General features: G+C 37.9%; 1 long non-coding RNA gene across 1 annotated transcript; it reads left to right on the top strand.

The window, feature by feature from the left end:
• The first annotated feature begins 22 nt into the window (after window positions 1-22).
• On the top strand, window positions 23-20,357 carry LOC108445197. Its single transcript, XR_001859962.1, has 2 exons — window positions 23-292; window positions 16,115-20,357. It is a non-coding gene; the product is annotated as an uncharacterized LOC108445197 (long non-coding RNA).
• The last annotated feature ends 303 nt before the right edge of the window (window positions 20,358-20,660 follow it).

The following is a 20,660-nucleotide window of genomic DNA, read 5'->3' as shown; positions in this document are numbered from 1 at the left end:
AGCTCCCGTTCGAAACGGGGTCGAAGGGCTTTGGTTGGGTTGTTTTTTCTGGTGTTCGCGGGTGATGAGCGGCGTGGGCAGGAGGCGGATCCCGAGCCCGGCCTACCCGAGGCGTTTGGGACCATTCCTAAAGAGCTCGCCTCGCATGAGGTGAAAGCTGAACCCTCGCAGCGCGGCGTTTGCTCTGCGCTGCTGCGCGGATGGCATCGCTGGCTGGCTGGCTGAATCCAAAGCCTCGGGAGATGTACGCTTGTAAATCCTTAAACTGAAGTGGCCTCTGCCCCCACGACTGGTTTGTAATCTTAGAAATATTTTGGGGTTCTTGCTTCCCCTCTCTTGCCCCCCCTTTTTGCTGCTGAGTGGAACTCATTACAGGAGTAAATTGTGACCACTGCTGTATCTCTGGGCTTTGCTCTGTCCCCACCCTGACAAAACAGCCTCCATTTCCAAAGTGGTTTACAGTTTCCAGGTTGGGTTTTTCATTTGAGCAGAAGGAAGATTTGGAGTTGTGTAGAAACTGTACCTCCTGAAGCTTTGGTTGTGTGACATTTTATATACATCATTAATTTTAAATGTCTGTAGTGAAATGTGGCTGAGCACGTGTTCTGGCTTTCGCGATGTCTTTGGCAAAGTTTCATCAGAACTTTCCTCGTGATTGCCAGTTTATTGGGCTAGAAGAACTTCTTGATATACATTGCTACAAATATTCTTCTATTGAAACAAAACTTCTGGAAAATCCATGCTTAAATGTAAGCAAATCTTAGTATGTCTAGAGAATGAATCAGTTTTTATTTCATATTGCTGTTTATCTGTTGCAGTATTAAAAAGAACTGAGGTCATATTTGAAAATATTTGGGGAAATTGTTTTAAACAAACCCAGTTTTGTTTATACGGAAAAAAAGTTTCAGGAAATTCTTTGGACATTTACCAGCAATTAGCTGGCCCCTGGATGGCACTCTTGTGCCTAGGATTCTGCTTTGAAGTCTAAATATTTAAACAAATACAACTGTTGTCAGCTGTCTCTGCAATGCATTTTATCTGCAGGATCTAGCATTTGGATCTTGTTATATTTTAATGTTTAATTTCTAACTGGTGCTCAGGCATCTCCTGTGAGTGAACTGCAGCAAAATCACCTTTGACTGAACTTTTTATCAAGTCTTACATGGAAGTGAGGTTAAGCCAGACTAGTCCTTCAACGTATTACTTTTGAGTTCCATTTAGGATGTTTCTGAAAGCGGTGCTGGATGTTCAGTAGCAGTCTAGGTTTCATTTGGATCAGTAAAAAGCCAACTGAAAATACTTTGAGCTCATCCCTTCATCTTGTAGTAAAGGAATTTTGTTCCAACAGGAGCTGATTTTCATTTAAAGCATTTGCTGAGAGTGCTTTGACTCTCACTGCAGATGTGGGGTGTTTACCACAGCTGCTGCTTCATAAAAATTCTGACTTGGACAGTTATATCCAGTTTACTGAAATTCAGCCAACCGTCATGGAGTGATCTCTTCTTTGGAGTGATCTTTTCTTTGTAGTACCACCAAGGTCAGGCAGCTATAGTGTTCTACATGAGAAGGAGCTGAATTTGACTATATCTGAATATAGATTAGTCTTGGATGTGATACGCATAATGCCGTCAATGTACTTTTAAGAATTACTGGACATAATCTCACATCTAGATCGGATCTGTTTGCACTGAGTGTAAAACTGGATTGCAGAAACTCCAGAAGGAAAGATCTTCCAAGGAAAATAAAGTGCTTCTTCCTTTTGTCTTGATATTTCATGCAAAACTAATCCCTAGATATGCCAGTCTTAAATTCCATTGTGCATCTTAGCAAAGAGAAAGACAAAAGCAGGACCAGGGAGCCAGCTGCGGTTCTGTGAATCCAACCAGTGCCGGCCTGGTCTCACATCAATTAGAGTTGTTCCCTGTCTGTGTAGCCTATTGGGTAATAACTTCAATTTGCCTTTCCATTTCGTCTGAATACTGAATTAACTTGCTTTGAAAGTTTCTTGTAGGCCCTGATGACATACTTCTGGCCCTTTTTCATCCAACAATTTTGTTTTCTTCTCACTTAGTCATTGCTGAAAATAAGTGAGTTTATTTCTTTCTCCCTTTTTAAACCTCACTGACCTTCCAGAGTTAAGAATCTTTGTGCCTCACAACTTCTTTGTTGGCCCTTTGTCATACTATATTTTGACTTAAATTCGTTCTGAGTCAAGATTTTCTTGTCAGCTTGTCACAGTCAGGATGCTCTGAGGCATTGCCCCATGTAACACATTCATACTTTGGTGTTTTGTTCTGATGTTTCTTCCTGTCATGTCAGTATTTAACTCCAATATTTTGGCACTTATTCTCAGTGTTGGAATGCATTTTTCTGAACCATTTTCTCTCCTTTGAGAACAGCTGTGTGTGTATTCATGTTGCAGGGCAGCACGTATTTATGGGCCTTGAAGATGGTGAAAGGCCTAGAGGTGGAAAGCCATATGAGGTCACTGGGTCTGTTCAGCCTGAAGAAGAGGATAAGGGAGGCCTCACTGCAGTTACAACTTCCTCATGAGGAGAAGTGCAGGGGCAGACACTGATCTCTTTTGTGTGGTGACAGTGACAGGACCCAAGGGAATGGCCTGAAGTTGTGTCAGAGGAGGTTTAGGTCAGCTATCAGGACAAGGTTCTTCACCCAGAGGATGGTTGGGCACTGAACAGGCTCCCCAGGGAAGCCTGACAGAGCTCAAGAAGGGTTTGGACAATGCTCTAAGGCATGTGGTGTGATTCTTGGGGTGTCCTGTGCAAGGCAAGAGTTGGACTTCAGTGATGGGTCCCTTCCAGCTCAGGATATTCTACAATTCTATGATTCTATTTGTAGGACATAAGATGTTGCAGAACAATACAGGGGAGTTGAAATGGAAAACTATTTAAAGAAAGAGGGGGTTATGGCTGGGTCCTATTTCTCTCCCTTTATCTTGGCACGCTCCAGGTTCATGTGATGTGGTAGCAGCTGTGTAGACCATCTTGTAGCTACAACTGGCCTTGATCCCAGAGGCCATGCATAAAAGTTATATTTTTGGAGTACTTACTGAAATATGTGATTATTGCAGACTGACTCTTGAGTTCATATGCTCAGTACAGATGTAATGAAATATGTACGAAGTTTGTTTTGTATTGGAAATGACAAGAAGTAAATTGTAGAAATTTCAATTAATCTTTCATGTTTTGTGAATCAAATTTAAACTTTAAGAAGCTTTACAGAAAGAAGTGCCAGTAATGTTAGCTAGACACTGAGGACCACAAAACCAGAAGGTTTTCTGCAACTTGTAGTTTCCTGCAGCTTGTGCTTTGACTTTTGCCAGAGGAGTTTCTTTATACTGATACCAAGACATCTCTTCTGGGCTTGCTCCCTTTCTTTTTGTCTTGACAATTTAAAGCTGTGGATGCTCTAAAATGAGTTACCTCCCCTTAGTTTCAACCAATCCCTTTCCACTAATAAGGAACAAAACCTAGTAGATATAACTGAAAAAATAACAGTTTACTAACATGCAAAACAGCAACAGGCAAAAAAAAAACCCCAAAAAACAATCACTTAACACAAAATCACTAAATCTCAGGAACCCCACAGGAACATGGAGACACCCAAAATGGTGGGGGGGTACCGCCCCCTCCCAAGACAGCAGCCCCCACTGCCAACTATGTGTAGGGAGACAAAGGGAAGGTGGTGTCCGCCTCTGCCACAGGATATAAATTCTTATTTACATAGGAAAAGTATTGAAAAAATATATAGTAAAAAATTCTTTCATGGTCTATAAACATGTTCTATGAAGACTTTCGACTATTAAGACAGAATAGAAAAGTTTGCTCTTATTATTGCAATTATTTTCCGTATTGCTTTCTTCACTTTTGAGTCTTCATACACACATACCTGTGTTACTGTCCTTATGTACTCATTAGAACAGATGCTTTGGTGAAACTCACTATATTTACATCATAAGTGATCATATCCCTGTTATTAAGAAAGCAGAATTAACATTGAGATTCCTTCGTACTTAAAATTCATTCAACATTCAGCAACACATTGGGAATTTAAATTTTTTTAAAAATTCTAAATTTAATTATTATTTTAATGTATATGAAAACAGAGCTTGGAAAGAAGATTTTGTGGTGAACTCCAGCCTGAGATATTAAATGTGTAAAGCACATTGTTTTCTTCTGCAACCCATCATAAACACATCACTGAATAATTCCTATATCCTACATTTTCCTTTTTTACGAAGCAGTTCCAGTAGTTCAGCTGACTATTTCAATTGCTTGTTGTGTGAGGCCGAAATTTTCCCTTATTACACACAGGTAAAATGTTAAGTAAAAAATGTGGTCCTAAAGTCTGCTAGATTCCTTCAGTATTATTATAAATTTTAAAACTATATATAATTTCCAATAAAATGTTGTGGGTAACCCAAAACATTCCATATCCAAAAATTGTTAAGACCTGGTTGGTGAGTTTGGAGTAGAAAAAAACACTTCTATGTTTCAGTCCACAGATGACCGCTGAATTTATGATAGCAGAAAAGACTACTCAAAGGTAAGATTCAGGGGGAGAAAAAAGAGCAAGCTCTCTCTGATCCCTTGCAGGAGGAACACTTGAAAATAAACTGCAGAAGCACTCTGAAGAGATCCCATGAGCAAAAAATGGACGGTGGTTCTTTGGCATGGCTCTCAAACAACAGATGTGCCGGGAAAGATGAGAATGAAGTGGGTCTGACTCATTCACAGAGAGAGGTTGTTGGAATTCTCAGTAAAAAATGCACAGGGAATGCACACCTGTGGTGTCTACAGTTAGAGCTACACAGGATGAGTCTGCATACCCAGTCCCTGAAGAGGAATTTGGAAGTGGGTGATGGAGCTTAGAAATAGATGGGACAGGAGTCTATGGGATAGTACTGGAGTGACTGATGGGATTAATGGAGCTGATTGCTGTCTGTATTGCAAAGAAAAAGCTGCAGAAAGGAGTGGGAAAGAAAGGGATGAATTGTAGTATGAAATTTTAAGTGAGTGGGATCAGGAATAGCATGGAATCTTTACTATGAATAGAGAGGTGTGAACAGACAAGTACAGGAGAAACTTCTTGGCTAATATGGAAGAGAATTTCTCATCTGTAGAATAGTTTTAGTTACTTATGTGAAAATATAAAACAAAACATCATCGTTTAATTGTACTCTGACAATTCAGAAATTATTTTGTCCCAGAATTTCAATTTGGTAAGCATAAATTTTATGTGTAGAAAAGTCTGAAGGCAAAGTTTGTCACACCCTATGTTAGGCTTTTAAACAGGATGTTTAATCAAGCAGGAGTCAAATCAGGATTATTTGTTACTTCCATTCCCTTCAGAGGGCAACACAGGGATAATTCCAGAGAGCACTTAAGTTTATCTATGATCTTGTTGCTGAGGGTAACAGAAGTCTAGGGTGATCAGATTCTTAACCTAAATGCCTCAATTAAAAATTAGTTAGGCAGGATGAATCTTGGCATTGATGTCAAATTGTAGTTGTGAACAAAAACTCAGAAATACGGAGAGAGAAACTGGAAGTTACTGTCTGCCTAAGTCTGAAATCATAAACAGATGCGATTTACTCCAGATGCAACAAAGTGATCCTTGAGTGCTCCCTTCAGTAATTAAAAGCCTTTGAGTCAGTGTCATCTTTCATCAAGTTCATGTACAAAAGCAGCTGAGGAATTGGAGTCTTGTAGTGTATTCCAGTGGGCGCCTGACTGATCAAGATTTCTCTCTGTTTCCTTTCCCCTTTGGAACTGATCTAGGAGTTAAGTCTAAAGCTGAGCAGAATTCAGGTAGGATTCCTCCCTCAGGAGTCCAGTCAAAGGAACTCATCAAACTCCACAGATCAGAAAGTGATCTGTGAAGCTTCCTGACTTCTAAAGCAAAGCTTTAGTTTGGTAAATCAAATGATTAAAGTACAAAGAGTACTACTTTGGAAATTGCATACTTGGACAATACTGTTATGTGGTGATTAATGAAAATCATGTTTCAGTGTTGATACTAATAATGTTGATATATGAGAAAGATAAAAGACATACAAGAACAAATTTTAACAATGTAAGTTCTCCGAATTTTTCAGTCTACTAGTTAACAGTTACTTTTACCAGAATGTGCAAAGGATTGTGGCATTTTAACTTGAGTTTTTTTAAAGGCATTGTTTCTTCATATCATAGTCTCAAAGTAAACTAAATTTTTTCTAGAAAAAAAAAAATCACTTTTTTTCCCAATGAAAATCAGCAAATGTAAACAAAAGTTTGGAATGCACTATAAGTTTTCTTAAAGTAATTAGTTGTACACAACAGTTCTTGGAACACTCAAATTTTCTGTCACTGGTCTTTTGACTTTAAAGAAACAGCTGCTGTCACTTAGGTTATGAGCATAATCACAGAACAAATGGAAGTTCTAAGAAGTTTGGGTATCTAAAAACATGAGTAAATGTTGCAATATTAGGTGCATATTGAATTTGATATCTCATATATATTTCATAAGCTGCCCTTACATGTCTTCACCAGACCATCTGTTACATCTTTGAATAGGAAAGTACATTACTGGTCAATTTCAGGATACATATAATATAAGAGATGGATTGTAGCAGCTTGAGAGCAGAAAGTTCTACTTGCAAGCATGTGAGTCCAATTAATGGACATTTCTTTGTAGTGTCAAGTTTTCAAGCATAACTGCATCATTTCTTTCATCAAAATGAGCAAAAGGTTAAAACAATTTTGGATAATTTCTCTTCAATATGTGGTTTATGAAACAGGCTGATTTTTATTTTACACAATTTATAGGAACAAAAAACCTGGGAGACTTTATACTTTAAAGTTGGACAATGTTTTTTGGTTCTTTTTTTTTGTGTGTGTGTGTGTGTGTGTGTGTGTGTGTGCTCCTGGCTTAGAACTAGTTTACAATTAGTCTTAGAAATCTAATGTTAATACCTAAACACAATTTTATGATGTAACTTTGAGAGTAAGAGTCTGTGGTGAAAATTCTGACTAATGAATCTGTAGCTCCAGCAGCATTAGCAGAATCATGTTTCAAGGTTTTTAAAAGTGGAGTTGAAAAATACAGATGAAAATTTAATAAGTCTTTTTAATTTACAAGGTTGTTGAACCACTACAACCAGTAACAAGTGTTTCATTTAAAAGCACTCCATGTCCTTGCAAAAGAGTACATTATGTGATATACCCAGAGTTTATGTAACGTGATCCTTTGGCAGAGATTAAACATACTGAGCTTTCAAGCCACAGAATGATGGAGAAAATCTGGTGTCTTTCCAATGTCAAAGCTGTTGTTGAATGTTTGCTGTGAAACCACTAAACACAAGATAATTTCCTGAATTCTAAAAACTTGGGGCTGACATGGTGGAAAGCAACTTTGCAGGAAAGCACCTTGGTGTCCTGGTGGGCACTAGTTGACCATGAGCCAGCAATGCACCCTCATAGCAAAGAAGGCCAGAGGTCTCCTGGATTACATTAGGAAAGGCAATGCCTGCCAGTAGGTTGAGGGTAGTGTTCCCTCCTCTCTATCACATGTGAGACACATCTGCAGCTGTTAGTCCATTTCTAGGCTTCCCAGTGCAAGAAAAACACGAACATCCTGGATCAAGTCAAGTCAAGGACCGCATCATCAAGGAGCAGGCAAGAGAGCTGGGACTGCTCAGCCTTGAGAAAGCTCAGGGGGACCTTACCAATGAATATAACTGTGTGGTGGGTGTAGCGGTGCCTACTTGATAGGACAAGAGGCGGTGGGGTGCAAACTGATAATAATATCAAAACCCAGTGTATAAGTAAGTTTTTAGTGTTTATTGTCCTACATTGAAACAGGTAAGTGATGGGAAGAAGAGTATGCAGTTCCTAACTGATCAGTATTTATATCTCAATTCTTTGGTGTTTTTTTGAGCAACTTTGTCATATCTTGAGGGAACACATCAATGGTATATCTTATTTTGGTCAGAGGAACACTGCTAGAGTGATGAAAATATGTTAGCCAACAGACTTGAATGATTTGAACAAAAGAGAATGCACTCCTTCTTCTGGGTGTCTTTTCCTTTTTTCTGATGTGATTTTTTATGAAGGTGGCCTTCCTTTTCTGTAGCAAGTGAGGAATATACTAGAACATGTAAGACTCAAGGATGTTGTTATTGCATAAAAATATTCTGCACCTGCCATGGTTTTCTTCACACACTCCAGATTAGGCCTGGCTTTTCAGTCCACTGAAGACTATTCTGAATAGAGATTCTACCTGGTGATTGTCAGGGACTTCCCTGTAGGAGCTTGGGGTGGGTTGGACGGTCAGGACGGACGGAGACGAGAGATCTCTGAAGTCAGATCTTGGAACATGCGGTTTATTGCAAAGGGCGTGGGTACAGGGGCACTGCTTAGAGCTGCCAGACTCAGCTCGGAGCAGGCCCAAGAGAGCAAGAGTGTAAAAGTAAGAGCAAGTAGGTAAGAGTGGAGTAAGCGAAGAGGAGGTAAGTAAGAGAGTAAGCGGGTCAGGGAGTAAGTAGAGTGGATTCTGAAGTCCTGGTTACAATACAATAAATCATCTCTGTACTGAATATTCTAATTGTCATTAACCAGTCTTATACAAGATACAAATCCTATAGCATTTACATACAGCCTATAAGAGTTCTTATATTACCATAGAGTGTTACATCTTAACTTCTAAAAACTACTCTTTGGACCCCTTCTGCTGAGCTAGTAGGGTCTGCTCTGACCCTTGGACCTGCCTGCTAGCAGAGGGTATTGTTCAATCAAGAGGGGATTACCTTCAGTCGGCCATACCATTGTTTTCTAGTTGTTCAGTAACTAAGATTTGGTATTTCAAAAGTGGCTTTCATTTCGATGTTGCCTGTAGTTTTCATATTCCCAAAATCTTTTGTCAGGCAATCATATTTGTAAGGCTTTCCTGTTTCATCTTCCCCAACATCTCTCCCGTTCTGATGAACAACTAAGATATTAGACACAGTCCTACTCGTCATTTTTTGCACACACTGAAGTATACAAGGTACTGCTACTAAAACTATAATTATTACTACTAGAATAATCAAGCCTATTTTACAGAGTTCCCTTAGCCAAGGTGCAAAGCTCCAACCATCAAACAAACTGTCTAGCCAAGACGGGTCAGCTGTTGTAATTTGGTTAGCCAGGTCCCTTAGGTTTTGTAGCTGTTTGTGAATGGAAACAGAATGATCGGATAAGTTCATACAGCATAATCCTTCAAAATCTTCACAGCCATGCCCATGTGCTAATGAAAGATAATCAATGGCAGCTCTATTTTGTAAAGTGGCATGGCTGACACTTCCCGATTTTTTTCTTCCTGTCTCTTTTTCAAATTGCCTAAATTACATACATACGGTCTTGTTTCTGACTTGGTCTAACTTCCATTTCTGAAATAAAAGCCTTTCTATGATGCCATAAACTGTGAAACAGAATATGAAAGTAATCACATCTGTTGGCTTGGATTTTTTTCATTTTTCTTGCATTTCATTAAATTTTCTAATGAGCACTCCAGCAATTTTATTACCCTCTTTATTTTAATTTATCATAACTGTAGGAAGAATATTCTAATTTCTTCTTTGCTTTTTTTCTTGATTTTTGAAGCATTGGCAAATTTGTTAAGCTTGCTAATAAAATATTAGGGGGAGGTTTTTTTCACTGCTTTGGTATTTGTGTGTGTGTGCATATGTGTGTTGTGGATCTGTGTCTTTGCTTTGATACTGCATGAGAGAATAAATAGAAAATTCTTTTGCACTACTGAGAAAAATTTAGAGGAATTAATTCACAAGGCCTCCATAAGACTACTGCAGCAGCCTCTCCACAGCGTAGTTACTGCAGACATGGCTCTTCACAGATTTTGTTTCTTTTGAAGCAAATAGAGTAGGAGAGGAGCTAAGTGAATTACCTGGCTTTTCTGTTGCATCTGTTGCAACAGAAAACTCTCAGTAGCATTGACAATAGTGTCAGGCAGTCTTTCAGTCACAATATTTCTGGGTTTTATTAGTTTTCTATGGGGATGACTGGCTTGATATAGTAAGTAAATTTGCATATGAGTTCTTCTGAAAATAGTCACCAGAAGTAAATATCCAGAAGTGGGAGGCAGTGGGGTGATTACCACTCTGAATGACTAGCAGTTATTTTAGGAAGAAATGCCTGTACATAGAGAACAAGTTCTCTGCCACTGAATGTACAAAATCTCTACAACCCTTAGTAGTATCTTGATCAATATCTGGTTGTAGTTCTTCAAATCATAGCATCATGTCTAGAAAATAACAAATATATTCATGATGTTCCAATCAGAATGAAGCATGTGTAAAGTGCAATTTCCAAGTGAATATATGAGTTAGAACTTCTGTGAAATGATTCTCATCATTTAATTTCTTGATGTCCAATGATGAATACCCACGTCTGGGAAAATTTCACAGAGGAAAACTGTCATAAAATACATGTTAAGAAGGTCTTTTAAGACTGCTCAGGCTTGGTTTGTTCAAAATTCTTGCTCGAATTTCTATCAAGCAAGGAAATAAATTTGTTTTATGCTTTAACTTTATGGCCTATCTAGTGCAGTAGCAACATTTTAGCCACTGGTTTCCAAGGGAAAGGTTATGTCAGTCCTTCTGATTTCTCATTCATTTTGTTGATAGGTGAAAGACCTGACTCTGCATGACATTTGTGCAGTGTAAGTTTTGGAAGGCAGATAGAAAGTTGATAGCTCAGCCTCCATATGACTTCTCTGCATAACTTCTGGGGGTTAATTAATGCTAATGGCTTCTGATTGTACTCTTCACCCTGGCATGGGCGCTCCTTGGGAAAGAAGCAAGGTCAGGATAGTTCTTACCCACTGAATTGTTCTCTGCAGTTGGTAGCAGCAGGCTATTAGGATGCTTTAATTTATTTGAAGGTCAAGAAAGCCAATTGCAGGGCTGCTGGGTGTTCCAAACTGATACAAACTCCTTGCTGAGCATAGCTCAACTGGGAACCAGAAAATCTAGGCTGTAATCATATTGGAAATCTGCAGTGCAAAAGCACTTTTGTGCTTAGGCTTCACAAATAAAAAGTTTGGCTTCAGCTCATGTAAATAATTCATCTGCTTAGTCATATCTTTTTTATACAAGTTAAATTCAAGTATCTCATTAAAGCTGGAAAATAAAGACTACTCTAGAGTCGGGCTGAGTGGTTTGGGATGGGCACAGGGTTAGTCTCGTTGTAATGATCTGACCAATGGGGATTTTTCTACTACCATGAGGAGATACTTCTTTCAGAGATGATGAGTTTTTTTTATGATGCCATTAAAGTGAAAAATTGGTGAAAAAGACCAGAAACCAATTTCCACACTGCTTTTTGAATGTTTATATAGTCATTAACATAATACATGGACATCCCTGAACTGTGCAAGTACAACAAGAGGAATGAGGACATTCACCTTGCACACATAGCCTGAAAAGCACTCTGTGTATAATTTATTTTTGTGCCCTGGTGTCAAACTAGAAACCTGAAGGAAAAGAGTTCAATATTAGATGGTTGTAATTTAAGATAATGGTTAATTACACCAATTTTTTCACTTACTGCTTAAACCAGCTTTCCTATTGTGTAGAACAACACTTGGAAGAACATCTAGACTAGAAAAATCTTGCTACACCTTTCTTTGTATTATTGTCTGAGAGTTTGTGGAAAAGTAATCAATAAATTATGACTTCTTTATTTAAAGAAGTTGCTCTACAGACTTTGTTTAGCTATATTGGTTTTGTAACAGATGTGTTACAAAATTTCTTCCATGTGTGATGCTTTGGCTTGTTCTGTTATTGACTCATAAGATGGGTGCTCCACCTGAGAACCCTGATTTGGGTTGTGTATGGTACTTTATGCTTGTAATATTGTAATTTCTAAGGGAAAAATTATCATTTTCTGATTTTCTAAAAATTTCGATATTTTCAGCAGCTTTCTTTCTGCATCCTGAATATTAGAGAAAGACTATATGTTCTTGATACACAAGAAGGTATCTCATCAGGTGCTTAATTAGTGTTAATCACGTTAATATGACAGTCATTTGAATATTTTCATCAACTCTCGTATAGCAACTTAATTTTAAATTTGGCAATGCGTTAGGAATTAAAGATTCTCTTGGTTGGTTCTCATAGATCTTGTGCATGAACTTCTAATGTCTTCTATGAATTGCTTTACATACTGAAGTTAAACAGATTTGCTGCAAGTATAGCAAGGTCAAGAGTTCAGGTTTTGGTATTCTCTGTGTTACATATAGAAATAGCTGTTCTGGTGTCTATGGTAAAGGATAAAGTAGAAATAGACCCAACCATTGGATTTTGAGTAAATCATACAATCTCTTCTCCCTTCATTTCTGAATTCCAGCTTCTATTCCTCTGTTTTCCTTCTCTGAAATGAGTAAGTTTAACCCAATGGGGTTTGGGTTTTTCAATAGCTCTGAGTTGGCTACTGCTGGACTTTTAAACAAATACTTTAATAAAATTTGTTCATCCCCACAGCAGATCATTTAGACCCTCTATAACTAAACCTCTTTCATTGTTATGCTTGTCAGTTCACTGGGAAGAAGTGTTATGTGCATTTTGAACACCTACAGTGAACTGAGGAATGACTGTACTGGCAGAAGAAGTCAGTACTTCTGATAGTCTGAAAGATGAAAAAAAGCGTAAGTCTTGCAAAATTTTAGTTTATCTGGCTTGTAGAAAGCCTATGTGAACTTCAGGATGATGCACATAAGTGAGGAAATCGTACAGTTTGTTGGCTGTTATAACTAGGAGGTCCAAAACCCTAGTAACCACTAACATTCATTTACGTGGATGTTCAGGTGCATTTTGTAGCATATTTTTAGGTATATGTTAATCAAATTGATTTTCAGTCTGCTTAACTCAGGAGAGAGAAAATAGTTTATAGAAATTTTAGTGTAATACTGACCAAATTCTACCCATTTTCTGAATACAAGTCCATGCAAGTGCTTGCTGAATTATGGTGAGCAGGTTTTAAGTAATTTGTCTGATGTGTGTACTTCCACATAATAGCCTGTGAATATAGTTAGCCACATAAAACAGGCGGTGGGATGCACCACATATATTGGAACAGGAAGTGTTTTCTTTCTCTAAGAAAGAGTGAAAATGTAAAGGTCATGTTTGTACCTTTATGTCAGGCAATTACTAATTAAGGTGGATATGAAAGAAGTTCAGCTTTTAATGTCACCAAGCAATGCCTTCAGACATCACTCAAGAGTCAGATCTGATCATGTAATTTCAGTTATTTTTAAAAATTTTACCCACTAATAAATAAACAGCCTATCTTCTACTGTCATAATCTGGAAGCACCATTGGGAAGAACGTGTTCAGTGACTGAAGAAATTTTTAGGTGTTCATAAGCATGTGTGTCCTATCTTTTGTTCTGTTGATACCAAAGTTCTTTTATTTATAAGAACGAAAAGTAAGGCTACTATTGGAGTTGTTAAAGGACTTTTTACTGCTAAAAGGGACAGATTTCTTAAAAGTTCACACTATTTTTTCTGGAAGTTCACACCATTTAATGGAAATTGTTTTCAGTCTTGACAGCAGGGGCAAGATGCAGCAGTGTTCACATAGAGAGATCTTTTTCATGATTAGGAAACTCTTAGCACATGTTTATCATTAGCTGATTTTGCTGCCCTGGAGTTTTCTCTCTTAACTCTGTTAATATCTGAGACCCAGAAAACAGATAAGTAAGTTAAAAATCTATGAATAATTTTTTGAAATTTAAATGAAGCACCATTGGGAAGAACGTGTTCAGTGACTGAAGAAATTTTTAGGTGTTCATAAGCATGTGTGTCCTATCTTTTGTTCTGTTGATACCAAAGTTCTTTTATTTATAAGAACGAAAAGTAAGGCTACTATTGGAGTTGTTAAAGGACTTTTTACTGCTAAAAGGGACAGATTTCTTAAAAGTTCACACTATTTTTTCTGGAAGTTCACACCATTTAATGGAAATTGTTTTCAGTCTTGACAGCAGGGGCAAGATGCAGCAGTGTTCACATAGAGAGATCTTTTTCATGATTAGGAAACTCTTAGCACATGTTTATCATTAGCTGATTTTGCTGCCCTGGAGTTTTCTCTCTTAACTCTGTTAATATCTGAGACCCAGAAAACAGATAAGTAAGTTAAAAATCTATGAATAATTTTTTGAAATTTAAATTCAGTCACAAGATTCTTGGTATTATTGGAAGTTATGAGAAACTGGCCAGGAGATTTTACTTTGGTTAGAAGGAAATACTCTCTATAGTGTATTACAAGCTTAACATCTTGTATTACAAGTTCTCCCATAATTTAGGCTCTGGTTTATTTAGAATATATATTATTTACGTATTATATAGATAATATAATAGCACAGGTATAAAATGCATGTATGCTTACAAGGTAATGCTTAGATATGATCTTGACTTTAAGGATGTATTTCAAAGTTTTTATGAACAACAAGGACTTAGTTGTAAAACACCTTTGTTGCAGAATACCTTGGAGCTTTGTATGTCAGTAGAAAACAGTTTTGCACATACATCCTTAAATACTATTCTTTCCTTTTATTTAAGGAGTGCACCAAGGTTTGCTGAAAGGTTACTTTGTTATTCACCTTCTTATAAGAAAAAATAAATTGCAGTTAGAAATTCATGGTTTTCTGAAATATGTAAAATCAATCCTTACATCTACAGCCTCTGTTACTCAGTTTTAGATGTGAAGACCAGCTCATGTCTATAATCTCTAATTCTCAACAGAGCAGGAAACGTGAGGAGCAGAATTGTACGAACAATAATATGACTACTGATTCATTCCTACTTGATACCAGGGTGGCTCCTTCAGGAGCTCTCTGTAGGGGACCTGTCATTACTAATGGTTGTTGCCAGTGTGGTTTGTGGCAGTAGCTGAAAGCAGAATTGCAACTTCAAATTTCAGCAGCTGAAGTTAGAGGGTAGTGTTGCTCAAAGACCTCTTCAGTACTGCATGAAAGGTGGAAAAACTCCAGATTACAATATTTGAAGTAGTGAGATACAGACTTTAATACAGCTCAGCCAATACAAGAAATACATGAATGCGTATATGAAGCAGTCAGATATATAGTCGGATACTGCTCAACCAAGGTAAGAAATATGTTTCTTCAGTTGTTCCTTTTCACTTCTTTACAAGGAACACCCAAGCAGTTATGAGACTGAGGTGGCAATCTCTTTAGGAAAGTACAACTGGGCAAAATATCCTTGAAAACACCTTAGATAGCATAACAACCACCCACAACCATCTCAGTACAACATATTATTATATACACCTCTTGCAAGGGAAGAAGATGAAGGAGCAACAATTCCATAAGGCATGTTCTCTTCTCAAACTGATATATCATATGGAGCAGGAAGAGAGAAAATCTGTCTTCCCATACGTGCTCTGAGGTCCTCACTGGAGACATTTTTGTGTACATCTGTATGCAGGAGTGGTATATGAATATCCTTACTTATGTCAGTCTACATTGCAACTTTTGAAATATAATAGAACTTTCAGTTAAGTCTTCATGGTCATAACTGAATTTATATTATGGCATTACACTTACTCTACAGGTACTAACCCTATGCTGGAAATTAACTCTCATTTCAGTAATGTTTAATTTCAGAATAATTTTTTGTCTAATAACTTAAAAAATCATATTACCAAGCTCTGTATTTTTAGATTAGATTTCAGTTATGTAAATCATAAATTAGTTAGTTCATTAGTTTCCATCACCGTACCGATATATGTGTTGTTGTAATATATTCTTTTTATGTTCCTGGGGTATTCAGGGTACTGAAGCAAATGGCTGTTGGGGCATTGAGTATTGTTTCAACACTTGTTCCCAACATCTGTTTCTCATTTGAACTTTCTGTACTCCTTTATTTTCGTGCCCTGTCTGGGCCTCTGTGAAACAGAGCTGCCGAAAGGGAAAATAAAGAAAAAAGAAGTTTCTGGTCCCTTGAAACTCTGGTCAGGCAGCAGTGTTCTGCAATATTTTCTTTTTACACCACCAGACATGCAAAACGTGTGCTGTCTCTTATTCTACATTTTTTCTTGCAGGAAAAACTCTAGCCAACTTTATGACAGAAGAAAAGAAGCAAAAAAAGGCTGATACATGATTCCCAGGTTCCAGAGGATGTTTTAGACATTGTGGTCTGCAAACAGATCTACCAGTCTGTTGATCTGGACTAAGTCATCCTTCACAGGAAAATAATTTACCAGGACTCAGCGGGCAGCAATCCTTTTGAGAGCGCTTACCTCGAAGAGCCAAGATATTCCAAAGACTTGTGTCGTGAATGTGTGTTTTAGGGTTGCTTAAAGAATCACTGGCAAAGGTATTGGCAAAAGCAGGGTTAGTGTAAAAGCAAAAGCATTACAAAGTTCGTTGCTAAGGTTCACCCTACTACTTACTAGATGGTTAAAGCACACAGAGAAAAAGCAAAGAAAAATCTAAACCCCTTCAATCTACGACCAAAATCAATCCAAATATTACCTGTGAGAAGGCTTGCGGGCTGAGGGAGGGGGGGAGGGAGGAGGAAAAGAAAGGGTAGGAAAGGATAAGGATCAAAAGAAAAAAGGAATAAAGAAGGACTTGCTGTTGACTCACAAGGTGTGGAGTAGACCCTCTTGCTAAATGGAGCCTAGGAAATTTTTGGCATAAAGGTTTAACAGCACTTAAACTTAACAGCACTTAATGTATAGCTTAAGTTAATTGAACAAAGGATTCATACAGAATTTACTATAGCACCACAGTAACTCACAGGCCTAACTTACTTACAAATCTAAAATACTAAGAATCCAGGAGAGTAACATTCACAGCACATTTGATATGGCATGTTAACTCTAGCATGCATGCAGACCTCAAGGATGTTTAAGAGATACACTTCTGAAAAAATTCCCATTCAGTTCAGGGAAGTACTCGCGTCAGATGCGTTTGCATCTTCTCAGTGGGTGAAGGGGTGAGTCTGGAGGACAGGGCGTATCACCAGCATTGCTGTTTGGTGATCCTCTGAGTACAGCAGACCTGAGAGTTCGCTGGCTCTGAGAGGCCCCACTCACAGGCAAGAAGCTTCTGTAGTCCAGCAGAGCTCCAAGGCTCTCACTTTGGACCATGGTTTATAGGGTTAAAACAGAGTGAGCTTTGGTCATAATAACTTTTTCATCCTGGCTGCAATCCTAGTAGGTAACTTTCTTCAAAAAGTATTATTCCCCTTGGGCTGTTTTTCAGGCATGAAAAATAAATTTCCACTGTTTGTTAAAAACCAGGAGACAGCACTAGTTCCTGGGAACAGTGTTTCCAATAAGCTCAAGAAAGGCTGAGCCCAGGTGCTTTTCATCAAGGCTGAAGCCTAATGAGCATTTCTCAGATCATAGTTTGGCCTGAGTGGGGCAGGGGAGGTATCACCACAAGTTTTCAGGACATGGCACTCTGCTTGAGCTGGTCCAGGTTTCACTGGACAAGAACTAGCAGTACTACCCAAATCCCACTTCAACAGGTGTCCAGTGGAGACATTTTAAGAACACATTAAGGAGGTTTAGTGGAACTGACATGTCTCTAGACTTTCTTTCTTTATTTTTTAAAGTAGACAAATATTTTCAGAAAATTCATTTAAATATAAATGGGCTGTAAGAATAAAATTGTATAGGATATTTTTCTAAAAGATGGAACGTTTTTCTTAGAATTCTGAGAAACTGAAATTTGTCTAGAGCACATTGGCAATGACTCATGGGATGCAGCAAAAAGGAGCTCTGACACAAACTTCTCTGCCACTAAGAATGCATTTAGGTGACAGCAAAGTTGGTGCATTTGCAGCATGGTGCAATGCTGAGGGTGAAATCTGCTAGGAGTCAAAACACTATGCACAAAGTATGGTAAAGGGAGATTGGTGGAGGCTGAAATCTGTTTTGTCCCCACAGAAGTTCAGCTAGATACTGCTTTGAGAGTCAGCTCTCAGTTTTCGGGTAGGTTTTTTTTTTTGTTGTTGTTGTTTTTGTTGGGTTTGGTTGGTTGGTTGGTTGGTTGGGGGGTTTTTTGGGTTTGGTTGTTGGGTTATTTTTGGTTTGGTGGTTTTGGGGTTTTTTTTGGTCAGTTAGTGTATGATGACATTTCAGTGTTCCAGTAGTTGACAAGGGAAGAAAAGACTGTTTCTTACCCACTATACACTGCCTTTGCCTCAATGGTCTTTTTTGCCTTCCAGTTCCTTCTATGGTGAATTCAAATTTTTCAATCATGTAGCACCAGCCAGGTCAAAGAGAGAAGTTCATTTTGCATCGTGGGAAATGGTATTTGGAGAGCCTTGGCTGAAATGGATGCCTGACATAGAATTTCCATAATGCATTATAGGACCTGGGAAATGCTAGTTAATATTTTTTTATGTCAAAAGGACCTTTCCTTTTTGGTGCATTATAAGATATATGAGTCAGATAGACCAACAATTAAATGTTTAATTTTGACTTTACGTACGAAAAACAGGTTTCCTGTGGAAAATTCACAATGAGCTTTAGTATTAATATTAGTTAAGCAACTGTTTATTCACTAAACATGTAGAACTGTGCTAGCTCTAGTAAATTTTTAAAAAAAAATTGAATCCAAGAGCCTTCAGGAAGACAAATATTTCAGTAGAAACTGGTGATCAAGCATCAGTTATGTTCTTTCTAGTTGAAATTCATAAGGAACTTATTTGTAAAGACTAGATACGATTTCTGTCATAGATATGTTTATATTAAGAGCATTGTGAGGAGTTACACTGAATGGAAAAGAGTTTCCCATGTCAACCATAAACATACAAAAACCAATGAATCACAGACTTTCCTTTCCCCCCTGCTCACAGTCCTTACATACAGGATCCAGTTGTTCCAAATTTTGTTCTTGAAGCATTTGTAGACATTACTTCCTTAACAATTACTTAGTCTAAAAATGTTTATAACTAGAAACTTATGTTTTCAGGCAATAAACCAGTTCTGAGCTGTTATTCAGTCAGTTCCATAGAGGATATCTCCCTAGTTTGATTCTCAAATGTGGATCGATTTATACACCTTCACGTACTTTGTTGTCACAATTCTGTCTTGCAAGCAAGACAATACTCCCTTGTGTAGAGATATACCAGTTGTATGTTAAAAGTCATCTGCATAGTTTAAAAACAATAGCAGACAAGGATAAAGGATTTTAGTAGTCAATAATCCTGTGTTACTTCTGTAAAACAGAGAAAATGCTGTGGATAGCAGGTAGGGCCTTCTCAATTTCTGCTCACAGAAGCAGAGAACTTAGGTGATACTTCAAAAAATTGTTAAAAATAGAAGCCCAGACTTAAATGCTTGACATGAACCAGGAAGGAAAAGTGGTCATACTGACAGATGTCATAGTTCTTACAGTCTGCTCCATGTGAAAGAATAATGTTGTGTATTTCATTGTCTGATGACAAACACTTCATTGCTCTTCACAGCACTGAAGAATAAAGCACCACAAATACTTTTTGAGGCTGCTAGGTAGTTATTATCATCATTGTTTTCAGATGCAAAAAACATCCCAAGTTTATTAACGGTCTAAGACAGAGCTAGGAAAAGAACTCAAAATTCTTGAATTCCAGTCCTTTGAGTTAACGAGATGACCTTTTCAAGACCATATCTCCTGTTTCTGGTGTTTTATTAGTACACAGCTGAAGAAAGAAAAGGGTTGGTTTGGTATAGTTCATTACTTCAGACTTTTCCTGTTAAGTCTGAATCTCCTGAAGGTAATGTGTGGGCTGACGTGTTTATCCTGTGTTACTGAATGAACATCAGGAGAAAAACACTGGTGAAGAAATAGTAAAGACTTTTAAAAAGAACTTGCTTCAAAAATTCTGGTTTCAGTAGCTCTTGTGAACCAAAGTAACAGTGTGATCAAAGTCTGTGAGTTACTACACCACAGATTCTAAGCAAGCAGCATGTGCAATTGAGCCTCCTGTTATGTGTCCAGGAAATTCCTTTCTCAGTGCTGTAAGTGTAATGTTACAAGACTTTGCATCTGGAAATTCCGAATTTTATTACTGCTTAATGAAGACTAAGTATTTTTTATTACTGCTTAATGAAGACTGAGTATTTTCACAGACCCCATCATCAGTTCTGCTCAGGCTGTTGTATGACAGCTTTCCACATGGAATCATAGAATGGGCTTGGGTTGGAAGAGACCTTAAAGACAATCTAGTTCCAACCCCCCTGCTGCTATGGGCAGAGACACCTTCAACTAGATCAATGTAGTAGTTTGAAAACAAATCAGTGGGAGGCATCAAGTCAGAGTAACAATTTAATAGGGAAATTTAAAAAACATGAAGGCAGAAAACACTGGTTTAAACTGACAGAGTCAGGACACAACCTGACACCCTGTTAGCCAGGGTGGTGGTAGCAGTCCAGTAAGATGGTGGCTGCAGTCCTCCTTGTGAGAAAAGAGACAACTCTTAGTTAAATAAAAAATTAGAATAATTTATTGAAAACAGAAAAATTGAAAAATTACAGAAATTAGAAAAGTATAAAAATTTGGGATCCTATGGCTCGATAGATGGTATGCCCCAGGAGCGCAGAGATCTGAGATCTTCTGGCTGAGACAGCACTGGACCTCAGGTAGAGAAAA

This window comes from Corvus brachyrhynchos, unplaced genomic scaffold (assembly GCF_000691975.1).
Source record: "Corvus brachyrhynchos isolate BGI_N302 unplaced genomic scaffold, ASM69197v1 scaffold90, whole genome shotgun sequence".
Taxonomy (NCBI): domain Eukaryota; kingdom Metazoa; phylum Chordata; class Aves; order Passeriformes; family Corvidae; genus Corvus; species Corvus brachyrhynchos.
Note: the sequence above shows the minus strand (reverse complement) of the source record. Positions and strands in the feature narration are given on the sequence as shown.